The 13154-nt window shown below is 43.1% G+C and overlaps 1 pseudogene across 1 annotated transcript in view; it reads left to right on the forward strand.

The window, feature by feature from the left end:
* Nucleotides 1-6858, forward strand: part of LOC310779721 — a 29992-nt pseudogene extending 23134 nt beyond the window's left edge. Inside the window, exons 7-12 of the transcript in view lie at nucleotides 1538-1593; nucleotides 1686-1755; nucleotides 1984-2174; nucleotides 5317-5329; nucleotides 5624-5692; nucleotides 6710-6858. The product of the transcript in view is annotated as an uncharacterized misc_RNA (transcript). The remainder of the gene's footprint in view (nucleotides 1-1537; nucleotides 1594-1685; nucleotides 1756-1983; nucleotides 2175-5316; nucleotides 5330-5623; nucleotides 5693-6709) is intronic.
* The last annotated feature ends 6296 nt before the right edge of the window (nucleotides 6859-13154 follow it).

Consider the following 13154-nt stretch of genomic DNA (forward strand, 5'->3'; position numbering starts at 1 on the left):
ACACAGTAATATTGTAATGTAACGTATTACTTTCAAATGAAAGTAAATAGTAATATGTAATATATTACATTTTGAAAGTAACTTGCCCAACACTGTCCAGACCAGATACTACCTCCTCTTACCCTGATACTCCTTCCTTCACACCCTCCTCCTCTTCAGTAACAGCTGTTCCACCCCGTTCTGTGCCCCCCCCACCCGCCATTCTGTTTGTGTTGCACACCCTCCCACCGCTGCAGCACCGCCTGCTGGTTCGAGACATCAACAGCATCGCCCTAACCAAGTCCCAGTCCAACAGACATCATTTTGGGCCAGGCCATGTAAAGTAGCCTAGTATACAGTAGTAAAAAGGGCTGCAAATAATTATTATTTTCATTATTGGTTAATCTATCAATTATTTTGTAGAAGAATCATTCAATCATTTAGTGTATAAAATGTCAAATCACGACAAGTTACCAGAGCCCAAACTGATTCTTAAAATGCCTTACTAATTCCAACCAGCAGCCAAAAAAATCCCTGCGTATTCATTTTATAATGATATGAAGTGGAGAAAAGCAGCAAATCTCAGCATTTGTGAAGCTGTAAGCAGCAAACATTTGTGGTATTTATTTACATTTGATTAATGACAAATGACTAAATCCATTGTCAAAATTATAATTGCTTCATTTTCCATCGATCTACTAATCTATTAATTGACTAATCATTTCAGCACTAGTATAGTAATAGCCTATGACAGTGTACAAAGCAACTCTTCCTGTGGCGAACAGGCAGTTGGAACTGTCAAGTGTTAGTTATGAAATATGATCAGGTTTTCAATGCGCACGATATTTGAAGATCATAAAGTCTTCAAATTTAATCTATAAATTACCCCCGTTATTTTTAAGAGATTGGCGTGCTAGAGAGCCAGTCTTCTCAAAGGACCTGATGATTGCTTATGGCCCCATGATGTGTGCTACATTCATATACCAACACAGCATATCGCCTAGCCACCCCCCACCCCTCCTGCTATTGCCAGCAATGCTGTGATGCTATTTATTTCTGCTTATGCAGTCATTGTATGCATGATGGCAGCACTGTCACACAGCCACACACAGTGCATTGCTGCAAACTCGCAGAGTCATGGCTGACCTGCAGTGCAGAGTCTGAGCCAACATGGCTGCCGCTTGCCTCAGTGTTGGGCCAGCCATTGCTCCGAAGCGTCTGGCTTATGTAAGATCCTCCTGCTGTCAGTCCGTCTGTCGTCTCTGTCAGTATTTATTCAGTGTGGCTGTTTGTTTCTTTTTCTTGTACAGGTTTGCATGAGATGTCTCCGCCCGTGTGTTTTGATTCCAGCAGTTTCCCCCGTTTATCAGTTCCGTCAACTCTGTCCAACCACATGTCTCTAGTGTCAAAGGATTGTCTCCTTTTACTTGTGCCAGGTTCAGACCGGCACACTGACGGCTTCTTTTGAGGTCAAAGTTCAGATGAATGCTGACTGTGGTTGATCCATTAATGTTGGAGAACACAATGTGGCCTTTACGTCTCTCCCTTTTCTTACCAGATCATTCTAAAGGATTTGGAGGGAAATTTGGTGTCCAGAAGGACAGGATGGATAAGGTAAATTGTGTGTGTGTGTGTGTGGGGGCGGGGGGGTGAGGGGGGCGCATTTTATGTAGGGCTGCCCCCTATTATTTTATTTTTTAATAAGACTATCTGGCACGTTTGAGGAAGTGGAGAAGCCGTCCTCAGCCTACCAGAAAACCAAGCCGGTGGAAGCTGGTAAGCAGCCCTCAACGGTGGCTATGTTTACATGCACACAATATTCCACTATTATTCGGAAAATGACTATCTCCTGTCTATCTGTCTCCCTCTCTTGTCTTGTCTGCCTGTTTGTCTCCCTCCCTCTCTTGTCTGTCTGTCTCTCTCTCCCTCTCTTGTCTGTCTCTCTGTCTCTCTCTCCCTCTCTTGTCTCTCTGTCTCTCTCTCTCGGTGTTTGTCTCTCTGCAGCTGGCAGCATCAAGGCGCGCTTCGAGAACATGGGCAAGCAGAAGGAGGAGCAGCGCACGCGCCGACAGGCCAAGGAGAGGCAGGAGCAGGGGGAGGCGCGCCGGAAGATGGAGGAGACGCCCAAGGCCCCCTCTCCCTCCCCCGTCCCGGCTCCCAGCCCCGCCCCCAGCCCCACTCCCCCCGTCCAGCCAGCCGCCCCCGTGTACCAGGTGAGCCACGCCCATCATTTACACCTGGATATTGTTGGTTTAAAGCTGAACTGAAACTAGAAGCGAATCAAAAATGCCGAGTAGCGGCTGTTGACCTGTCAAAAAAAAGGGGGGGTTCATAAACAAATTTCACTCGCGCTAGTTTCTGGTTTACATCTCCGTGGTGGCGGCCGCGGCAGATTCAGATCAACTTTATTGACACACAGGGAAATTCATGGCATGCGCCTTTGGTTTGTAGTCCGCCAGTGAAAGCAACGAGTCTGCCCAGCTGCCACAAGTTGAATGTATGCAGGTATTTGTCCCAAATATTACAATATTCATACAATATTAATTTGCAATATTACAATATTGCCAATTACAGGCAAAGCGAGGATTTAGAATCAGAATCAGAAACACTTTATTGCCAAATGCACGGACACACAGGAATTAATTCTGGTGTAGCAGCACAACTCAACAGGTTAAAAAACACAGACAGGACACACGCAAGACAAGACACTCAGGACAGGATAGAAGCCATACAGTCAAATTGACAAAAAAGATAATTTCTGAATAAAAGATACGCAGCTAAAAAAAAACCTAAAGGTAGAGTAAAATCACCAGTACCTAAAAAAATAAAAAAGCAGGGACTAAAATAAATAAGTGCTAAATAAGATAAAGTGCTTTAAAGACGGCGACCGAACGGCTGGAGTGCGGGGGTTCATGACCTTAATTGTGATTTGAATTATTGAGGAGAGAAACGGCCCTTGGGAAGAAACTGTTCAAGTGTATTATTCAAGGCATTAAAACACAGGATCACAGACAGATTTTGTTATTTTAATGTCAAGAAAGTTCTATGTTACAGCTTCAACACTTTTTCATAGGGAGTTGGCAGTGGTATCTGTTAGTCACAGAAGCTTTCTGTGTAGGTAGCCTAATGTTTACCTCTTGCAGACAATGCACACCGTTTACTATTATGACTGTTGCCAATAGAGTAAGACAATAGTGCAGTTAAGATGTTGATCTGATTCTATAAGTGACACCTTGCTTAAAAATCCAGTTGTCAACTGGATTTTGGATGTGGATTTTGGATGTGGTTATTACGTTATTATTTGTGAGCTAGTTGCTCCCGCACGTGCAACTTGATCACATTGGCTCTGTTCATGCTCGTGGAATTGGAGACCTCGGTGTCACGTTACTGCGATTATGCCAACTCCAAAATAAGAGCATGATAATGTTTGGGGACATTTTTTGGAGGCGAACAGGGGTGAGATAGATTCTATTAAAACATTTATAATTTTGTTCAGGTACTGAACGTGGCCCCAAGATCATGTTCCCAGAGCATCAAATGAAGATGAGCTGGTCATCGACAGAAGAGCATATATATATGAAATTTTGCCTTTAGACCTATCAAAATGACAGTATCGTGTTTACGTGGGTCCTGTTTACTCACATTATCTTAATCACAATCGCACTATTGGTGTGTGTGTAAACATGGCCAGAGTCTGACTAAAACAGCCGAGCCTATTGAGAATGACTATGTTATTACAGTTATTATGCATGTTCTTGGTTCAAGCTGCAGCCTGCTGTGAGTATAAAATCATCGTTACTTTACAGATCAGATGAAGTTTATTGTCCCCATACAGACATTTGTCTTGCACAGGGGTGGGCAACTATTTTTCATGGGGGGCCACATGAGAAACCCAGATTGTTGCCGGGGGCTGAACAAATATTGTCATGCCGTAACCCATGGATGGGCAACTTTGATGATAGAGAGGGCCACAAAAAAATGTCCTCGCTACCAAGGTTTTGCTGAGGACTGAACGGCGCCAGCGCAAAAAAAATTGGGCATTTGAAGCCAGGTTTAGAGGAATAACTCATTTTAAATTAACAATTGTGATGTCATTATTCTTTCTTAACCACCAATATTTGATCCTTTTCCTCATTCACTCCTATGTCACCACCTGCTCTCCCTGCAGGGCTTGAAATTAACTTTTTTCACCACCTGCCAATATGGCTGCTAGATTTTAAAGTTACCAGCCAATTAGAATTTCCACTAGCCGAAATGTTTTTCTTGAAATAAACCAGAATATGAGTGGGTTAATTTAAGCATAAGTATCAGTAAGTGGCCCGGGATTCTCAAAGCCTGTGTTGAGGGTCACACAAGAACAAAAATGCACTCTTGAAGCTAAATAAATCCAAAACCAACAAGTTAATTATTTAAATTTCTACTTCAATGTAGAACAGTCATTTCTTACACATGAGATTACTTTTAGCCTTTTAGTCATAAATATTATTGAAAGATATTCCATATTCCAGACTGAAATTCTATAACAGAAGAGTATTGCCCAGAATGACATGACATTTGGACACTTATTCAGCGGGTATATTGCATGTTGCGTTCAAGTGCACTGTAAAAAAAAAAAAAAAAAAAAAATTGCAATTCCATCGCGGGCCCGTGGGCCGCATACGGCCCACGGGCCGCATGTTGCCCATGTATGGTCTTGCACATACAATGCTCCCACTCAGGGCAAACAAACACATGACATAAAGCCCAGTGGCTCCTCCTCTCCACCTCTGGAGTCAGTTATCACATGACAAGGCTCTCAGACAGTCTTAGACAGTTCATATCTTACAAAGACAAACTGTTTGATTAAATTCACAAAGTGAAAAGTAATCAAACCACGTTTTGCCTCTAGCTGTAATTGAGACGAAACGATGTGTTGCGTTGTTTTTTGTTTTGTTTTTTGTTCCATGAAGTCCACTCCTTCTAGCATGTTTCCTTGTGACATCTCAAAGGTCTTTGCAGGAGCAGATCCCACAGTTCCTCCTCCCAGATGTTTTGCAAGTCCTTTCCTTTCCAACATGAACTCAGCAGCCTTTTAGCCCTGACAGATTCTGTCTCCCTCTGGTGGCCATGTTAGGAGCCTGAAGTGCAGGAGGAGCCGACCTACGACACGGCCGAGGAGAACGGAGAGCAGCTGTACGAGGTGGAGCCGGCCAGCCAGCCGGCCCAGGAGGAGGACCTCTACCAGGACCCCGAGCCCACCCCAGCAGCAGCAGCAGCAGCAGCAGCAGGTGAAGCTCTCAGCCCAGTTCAAACCCACCCTCACATACTACATGTAGACCTTATCAATCTGGGTTCCAGGGGTTATGTTGTGGTGAAGTGTGTTATTTTGATTTGCTATATTTCTACATTTCCCAAAATCACTTTCAACAACCGTCCGTACAGTATTCTGTGTGTTGAGAGAGTTTTTCCAGTAAAGAAAGTGTGTGATGAAAAATAAACCATCAAAGCACAAAATAGACCCAGAAATGTAAGTCACATCAACAATAGCTGTTTGGTGTTGCTACAAGATCAAAGATGTGTCATGTTATCAGAGCTAAGTAAGAGTGGGAACATGTTTCAGATTGACTCTGTACTTGGAGTAAACGCCCTTTGCTCTGTCTTGCAGACGGCCAGCAGTATGACTACAGCGAGGACGTCGGGGTGACAGCGGTCGCCCTGTACGACTACCAAGCCGGTGAGACTGGAAGCTGCCTATGGAAACGGTTTATTTAATTGTAACAGTAGCGGTTACCAGAGCCATATCATCCCGAGTTACTTAGTCATTATGAATTATGATTGAAGATTCCCCCACAAGTGTTTACATGAGCACTAAATCAAAGGATTGCATGGTTTACATGCTCCTCCACAGTATCAGAATAAACGTTTCTGACATGCACAAAAAAACAAAGAATAAATCGTAACATGGGTTTGCATTCACTTGCATCAAATTGGACAGTAGATATTCCAACCAAAATGATCTGGTCAGAATGAGCGTTTACATGGCGAGATGTTATCCATTGGATTATGAAAGGCTTATACCACCCCTTTTAAACAGATTGAAATCTCATTTGGAAGGGGCCTCAATCGAAATGGTGTTTGGGCTACTATTCTGATTATTAGTGGAATGAATGGCTCCATGTAAACACAGCTAGTGTCGAAGGCTGCGTGGCGACACCGCGTTTGTCGGCGTCTTTTTGGAGTGGAAAAGGCGCTGCCTGGAACGCTTTTTTTGAGGAGAAGCGGATGATAACACCTGTTGCTAGCTTACCAGCCGCACTAACCACCTGGTTAACGTAACGATAGCACTTCTAGCAGTACTACCAATACAGTGCTGTAGAGCAAGCAAGGCTCAACAGATGGCAGATATTTACAATACATGTCCGGTATAATCCATACTGCCTTTATGATCGCTGTTACAGTATCGTAAATTCAATGATTAGCCTACCACATCATATTTCTCCATCGCCCGGCTGGAAAAAGCAGTTCACGTCACCCAGCACTTTTCATAAAAGTTTTAACATTTCTCAGCTTGTGTGCACCTTGCGAACACTTCCCATTGCTTTTAACGAGGGAAAAGAAGCTAAGACTTAGCTTCTTTAGCTTCTTAGCTGCTAAGTGGACACGCAGCCTAACATGTTCTCAGGTCCCACAGGCTTCTTCCCAGAAACCCAGTTGATCCTCTCCGTCACCAATCTGCATCTTCCTGTTTCAGCCGGCGACGACGAGATCTCCTTCGACCCCGACGACATCATCACCAACATCGAGATGATCAACGAGGGCTGGTGGCGGGGCGTGTGCAGGGGCGCCTACGGCCTCTTCCCGGCCAATTACGTGGAGGTTCAGCAGTGCCCATTAACCTGACTGTGGACCAAAAAGCCAACAGCTGCCCACTGCTTCTCGGTCTGTCTGCTTAAAAAGTTTGCTCTCTTGCACAGAAGTTTGAATCCCCCCTCCTGATTTCAGCTGCGCTTTGTGGTGGAAAACAAAGCTTTTATTAGAGCTTTTTAGTTTTCATTCACCAACTGTTGAATGCGTTGCTCTTTTTCCCAACACTCGCATCAGTTGTATGGATCGATTATAGAGAGGCAAAGTGAAGGTCACTTCCTGCTTCAGCACTGTACCAGAGATTTTCTTCTGCAATTTATTTTCCCATAGACATTTCATAAAATGCATATACAAATAGTTGTACTTGGTTAAACCAAACGGTTCAGCCATATTTAGAATCGGGAGAGACCATAGAACATTCCACTCAGACCAAAACTTAAAAAAAACTAAAATATTTTCTTTAAACTCGCATTTTTTTAACGTTTTGGTCCGAGTCAAATCTTATGCGATCTCTCCTGTTTCTAAATATATCTGAACCGTTTGGTTTTGAACAAGTACAACTCTTATTATACGCATTTTACGAAATGTCTATGGGAAAATAAATGGCGGATAAATATCTCTGGTACAGTGCTGAAGCAGGAAGTGACGTTCACTTTGGCTCTCTATATATCGGTCAACACTAAGACGGTTTCTCCCTTCAGCTGATGTGCAAATCATTATTCAAAATCATGGGGCCAAATATGTCAAAACTGCTGCCATTTCCTCTGTGGCAAAGTGAAACTTAAACTTAAATAAAATAAAGAAGCACTGCAGTCGATAGTATTTTTTTTATCATCTTCATACGCTCGATACATTATAGTCACCACGCTTAAAACGATGTACAGAAAGATCATGATTTATGATACTTTGAGAAATAATATAGTGTTGATTCTTTTTGTTCCCTGTCACTGTGTTTTCCTGGATGTGGAAAGACTTGGTGTGTTATTTGTGTGTCTTGCCCGGGCATCATGTCATGGTGTGTGTGTAGTACGCACATAATGTGAGGCCTGATGATGGTGTGTGTTCTGGAGCCAGACTCGCATCACGTTGTCGCGGGCCGAGCGCTGTGCGGTGGTGAGTGAATGACCTTAAAGTGTGCTATTTATCTCTAGGGGACTTTTAACAATAAGAGATGACCTGTAGAAATATTAGTGGGCTTATATCAGGCTCTTAACTCATTGAGTGCCAGCCACTTTTGGAGAACGGACGCTCCCAGTGCCAGAGTTTCAGAGCTTTTTTCAGTGATTTCTCGAGGCCCACAGAATATTGTGTGATATTACTATGTAAACAATGAACACGCAAAAAGAACGATGAGACTCTTTTCTATCATCAGCAAAAACAGGTTTATTGATATCATTTTCCGTTCTTTAGTTATCAGCCGGAGAAGATAGCTTGATTTAACAAAAAAGAGCCTTTTTTTTCTAGAAGCTGAGATAATGGCCCTTTTGTGAAATTAAACATTTCAAACACATCACTGACTCTGAAGCCAATTTTCTGATGTAGTCACACCTCAAAAATAATTTCCTTCAATAAAACAGTGAAGGCCAGGGAATTTTGTTTGGCAGAATAATATTTTTAGCTGCAACCAGCAGCGCTGGCCCCTGCGTGCGCTGCTGGTTGCAGTTTCTTGCTGGTCTTGATTTGCTGCTGGTGGGCATCGGATATTCTGGCTTGCGTTTGCCAACCCTGTCCTGCTGCCTGGGTCTGTCTGGGTGTTGTGTGCTGCTCTGCGTGCCCCCCCACCCCTCAACTGCACACTCCTCCTTATGGGAGGTGGCTCTCTGCTGAGTTTGCTCTGCACTGTGAAGGGTGCGCGACATCCAGCTTTTTTACAGCGTTTCCGCGTGTGTTTGTCACCGGCTCCTATGCTTCCAGTTGAGAATAATAACAACTCCACGGCTGATCATGCGAATGGGCTGTCGCAGCGGACATGGAGGAGCTCAATTGTGGGAGCAGATTGGCTGCTGCTGCTGCAGGCACATCTAACGTTAAAACGCTTCATGCATATCGATGCATACGGATGCGATGCGATTTCCGTTTCCCCAACGACTTATTCTCTGTTTTTCTCTGCCTTTCTGTTAACCTGGAGAGCACTGTCGCCACCTAAGGGTTCTGTAAAATAGGTTATAGACCTCCAATAGCTATAATAGTTGTACAGGAGATGTGGAAGGCTTTGATCGACGTCCCACCGTCAAAAAACGCATTGGACGTCGAAAGACGTCCGTGGCACTCTACGTCACTATTTAATTGGACGTCGAAAGACGTCCATGGCACTCAATGAGTTAAGGAAAAGAGGCTGCGGTGAATTCTTAAAAAAATAAAAATAAACGCAAATTATGATTTTGATGAACAGGCGACACACGTGACAATCGCATTCTGTCGTCTGCGATATCTAATGCAGTAGGGTTGTAGCGGCCGAGGGCTTTTATCAAAATTCATCTGGACTTTGGGGGTTTTGTAAGAAAAAAAGTGACCTTTATCAAAATGTATTATTTTTTATCTGTACTTCCGTTTGCTCGAGTCACATCATTACCTGCCTTTTTTTTTTTTTTGTAAATAGTTTCAATAAACAAACTGAATGGATGGTAACTTTGTTTAAGAGTGTTGTTGTTTTGGTTCCTGTTTGTCAAATCATCCCATCAAGCTGACAGTCAGCATAAGTGTCATTTCCACACTGACACCGCTGTATAGACGGTTTTCACGGAATGGTCAGTCCTGCACTTGAATGTTTTTTTTTCTTTTATGTCCATAGCAAACACTGCAACAGGAAGTGAGCGGGGGTTCAATCTAGAATGTTTTTGTTAAGTTAAAACCGTCTATAGCAATGAAGTCTACTGCAGAGGTCACCAAACGTTTATTAAATTTAATCATGTTATAATGTTAAATACTGTAGATAGATAGTGAGTCAGCTATACATGAGTGTGGTTTAGTTTATGCATATATATATCTTTGGCACGAACTGATTTCACCAAGTAACAGTTGTTCCTGGACAAACATTTCTTCCTAGTATGGGTCAGGAAAACCCTGCCCCGAACTCATTTGATTGGTCGCCACAATTGCTTCTTCCTGAAAACGTGTGCTAGTAAAAAAGATGTGGCAAGAGCCAGATAGTAGGGCACCTCAGAGGGGTCCATGCGCACCCCCTTATTTATTTTTCTAGTCTGGATTTTTGGCATTCATAGAACCTCTCAAATAAAGATTTTGATGATCCCAAGACAAAAACCTGTCCAAAATGTGTTTTTTTCAATGTTTTATGACACCTGCAGGATTGCCGGCAGGAACGCCAGTGAGACTGTCTTTCAGAGACTGTGGCACGCTCAAATTTTGAGCTAGGGCAAAGATAAGGATACCATTTGAAAGTAGACAATCTAAGCTTTCCAATGGGTCCAAGCATGTCATGCTAGCTTGTCGGCAAGGGGGCTAAATAACTAATGATTCAAAGTTAGATAAAATTTTGGCGAGGGAAAAATGGCCATCAACATTTTCCAAATGGTCCCTTGACCTGTCACCACAATATATGTGAATGGAAATGGGTTATATGGGTTCTACCCACAAGCCTCCCCTGTACAGACATGCCACATTTATCCTAATATCATGCACTTTGGGGCAAGAACCACACCATTTGCATGCAGTGGGCCTGGGAAGGTGTAATTTCCGCCTATTGCAAAAATGGTGTATTTGACCACTTCTGCATACTGGGGTCCCTAAAGATTCTTGGAATTTAATAAATGTGTGTATGACTGGACAGCTGAGACTCTTATAGATGCAATAAGCCTAATTGGTGGCTATTCATGTCTGATCTATAGTCCCCAGAGTAGCCATGTCATTGTAGTGAGACACTTTTTTGAAACTAGACCTCACTATGAAAAGCAATGACCTATGGCTACCTCTATGACAGGGGTTTTCAAAGTCTGAGACTGTGGGCCTCCCCCCAGACAAAACTTGGAAAAAGGAGCCCCCCTCACTCAACTCCTGGATGCCTATGGTATCAAGATTTTGTTATTTGATCTGATTTTGATTTTGATCTGATTTTGTTCTTTTATTTTATTTTATGTTATTTGATCCCCACGGTTACACGGTTAGGCTACCCAGGCTAAAAGAGGCTAAGTTCTTAGGAGTCACTTTTCAAAGAAACATGTCATGGACCTGGAAATAACCTGGAAAAACAAGGAAACCAAAGACTCAACCACCTCAAAGCACTCAGCGGACACAAACACGGAGCATCACCAGAAATCATGCTCAAAGTGTACCAATCATACATCAGATCAATCTTGGAAAACGCAGCAGCAGCCTGGACCACAGCCTCACAGCAGCAGTTCAATAGACTCCAAAGCATCCAAAACAAGGCAATACAAATTGTATAGAGTCAGACTCCCAATGTAACCTGACGCTGCCAGATGGATGTAGGTTGGTTCACATTTGTGATTGTGAATTTGTGGAACAATGCCGCCCCCATCTGGCGGAGTCAGGTTACTCCCAATCAGCACTGAATACATCCACAGCATGTCCGGACTCCAAACCATCAAACAAAGAAACATCATCCTCACACAGAAAATACATCGAGCAATCAACAATCCATCACTGACACAGTTAATCCAAGAAACACCTCTCTCCATAATCATGCAAAACAAACCACCATAACCATCAACATCTCCACACTGACAGTATGACTTTATGATTTTAATCATTTATGACAAAATAATCATATCACCTTTCTTTTTATTCTAGCTGCTATTTACCAGTTCCCCCCAGGGACCCACCCACATAGACACACAAGCACATACAGTATTATTTACCTCTCTCGGTTTTTTCCAGGTCTATTTTAATCTGTTTTATTCTCATTCTTCTTATTTGATTATATTGTATTACTTATATACAGTAGGCTATAATAAAAATAAAAAAAAATGCTGTCATGATACCAGTCGGCTCCTCTATGGCTCCTCCCCTCCATCTCCGCCTCCCATGGCTCCTCCCTCCGGCTCCACATCCAAGCCAGTAGCCTAAATATTAACCTCGCGTCACCAGGCTCTTCTCGGCGAGAAAGAGCCTGGCCTCCTTTTACAAGTGATTTTGTCACCCTTTCTGGTTCCGGCCTAGAGCCCGCCCTAGACAGGAAGTAACAGCGGCAACTTTTACGTTAGGGTAGAAGTTCTTGTAGAAACATTGCGGATTCACAATCTCACATCTTTTAAGCCAATACAGAAGCTTTGCATCAGAAAATTAATCGAGGAAAGAGACGTCAAACTAACGGCAACAAAGACGTTTTGGGCGCACTTCCTTCCGGTGTTTATTCTGGTTTCGTGTTTAAACGCCCCCATGACAACGACAAGCTATCCATCAAGACCGGCGCTTTCAGAAATTCCAGGACAATAAACCAGCTGGAGTCGAGGACTAGACCTCTGATCACGGTTTCTTTGTGCTCCGATCCAGTCTACAACTACTGCGCACAAGCAACTTATTTGGAAACGCAAAGACTTCAAGTAAGGCTGAATCATATGAACAGAATTAGGCTATATGAGCCTTATTGTTAGATGTGTTGTGCATATAGGCTACTGATCATAATGGAATGAATATCCTCTAGAAGCTTTGAGGACGATTGTGATTATCTCCTTTGTTTATCGAGTAGTGATTACTACTGGTCACGTGGTCAGACTCACCGTCGACTAGCCTACTACTGAGTTGATATAATAAGGCTAACGTCTATCTCTCTCTCCGTTATTAGACGCGATCCCAAATGCTATCCAACTTAGAGTTAGTGAGTTTAATAACTCAGGCACACCAAGGCCCTTTTGGTTTATGACGTGATGTGGTGCACACTATCTAGGGGAAATAATTCACCCCGGAACAGTTGGCGGGGTTTGTGGTGTTCCGGCCGCTGGCCGGCTATATTTTGGTGTTACACAGGAAATGAATGAGTTGTGTGAAATGCTACAAGCTAAATATCTGTACCGATTTGCTTTGGTGATTAAAGTGAAGTAAATCAGGATCCTGCCTCTGTCCTCCCTCCTCCGCCACTACACTTTATTTGTTTTATCTCTCTCACTTCCCCTCACTCTCTCTCACGCGCGTGCACACACACTTTTAGTTTTTCAGATTGTTAACACGTTTCTCAAAACAATAACTGCTTTCTCAAAACTGCACATACATACATACACACACACACACACACACACACACAATGCTAAACCTGACACTCCCTTTTTGCAAGATGACTCTGCCATCAAATCTCTTCACTGTTCACAAAATGGAACTGGTGTTTTCATTTGGTACACAGCCATATTTTCAAATGACAC

Source organism: Poromitra crassiceps (genome assembly GCF_964638095.1).
Source record: "Poromitra crassiceps genome assembly, chromosome: 7".
Taxonomy (NCBI): Eukaryota; Metazoa; Chordata; class Actinopteri; order Beryciformes; family Melamphaidae; genus Poromitra; species Poromitra crassiceps.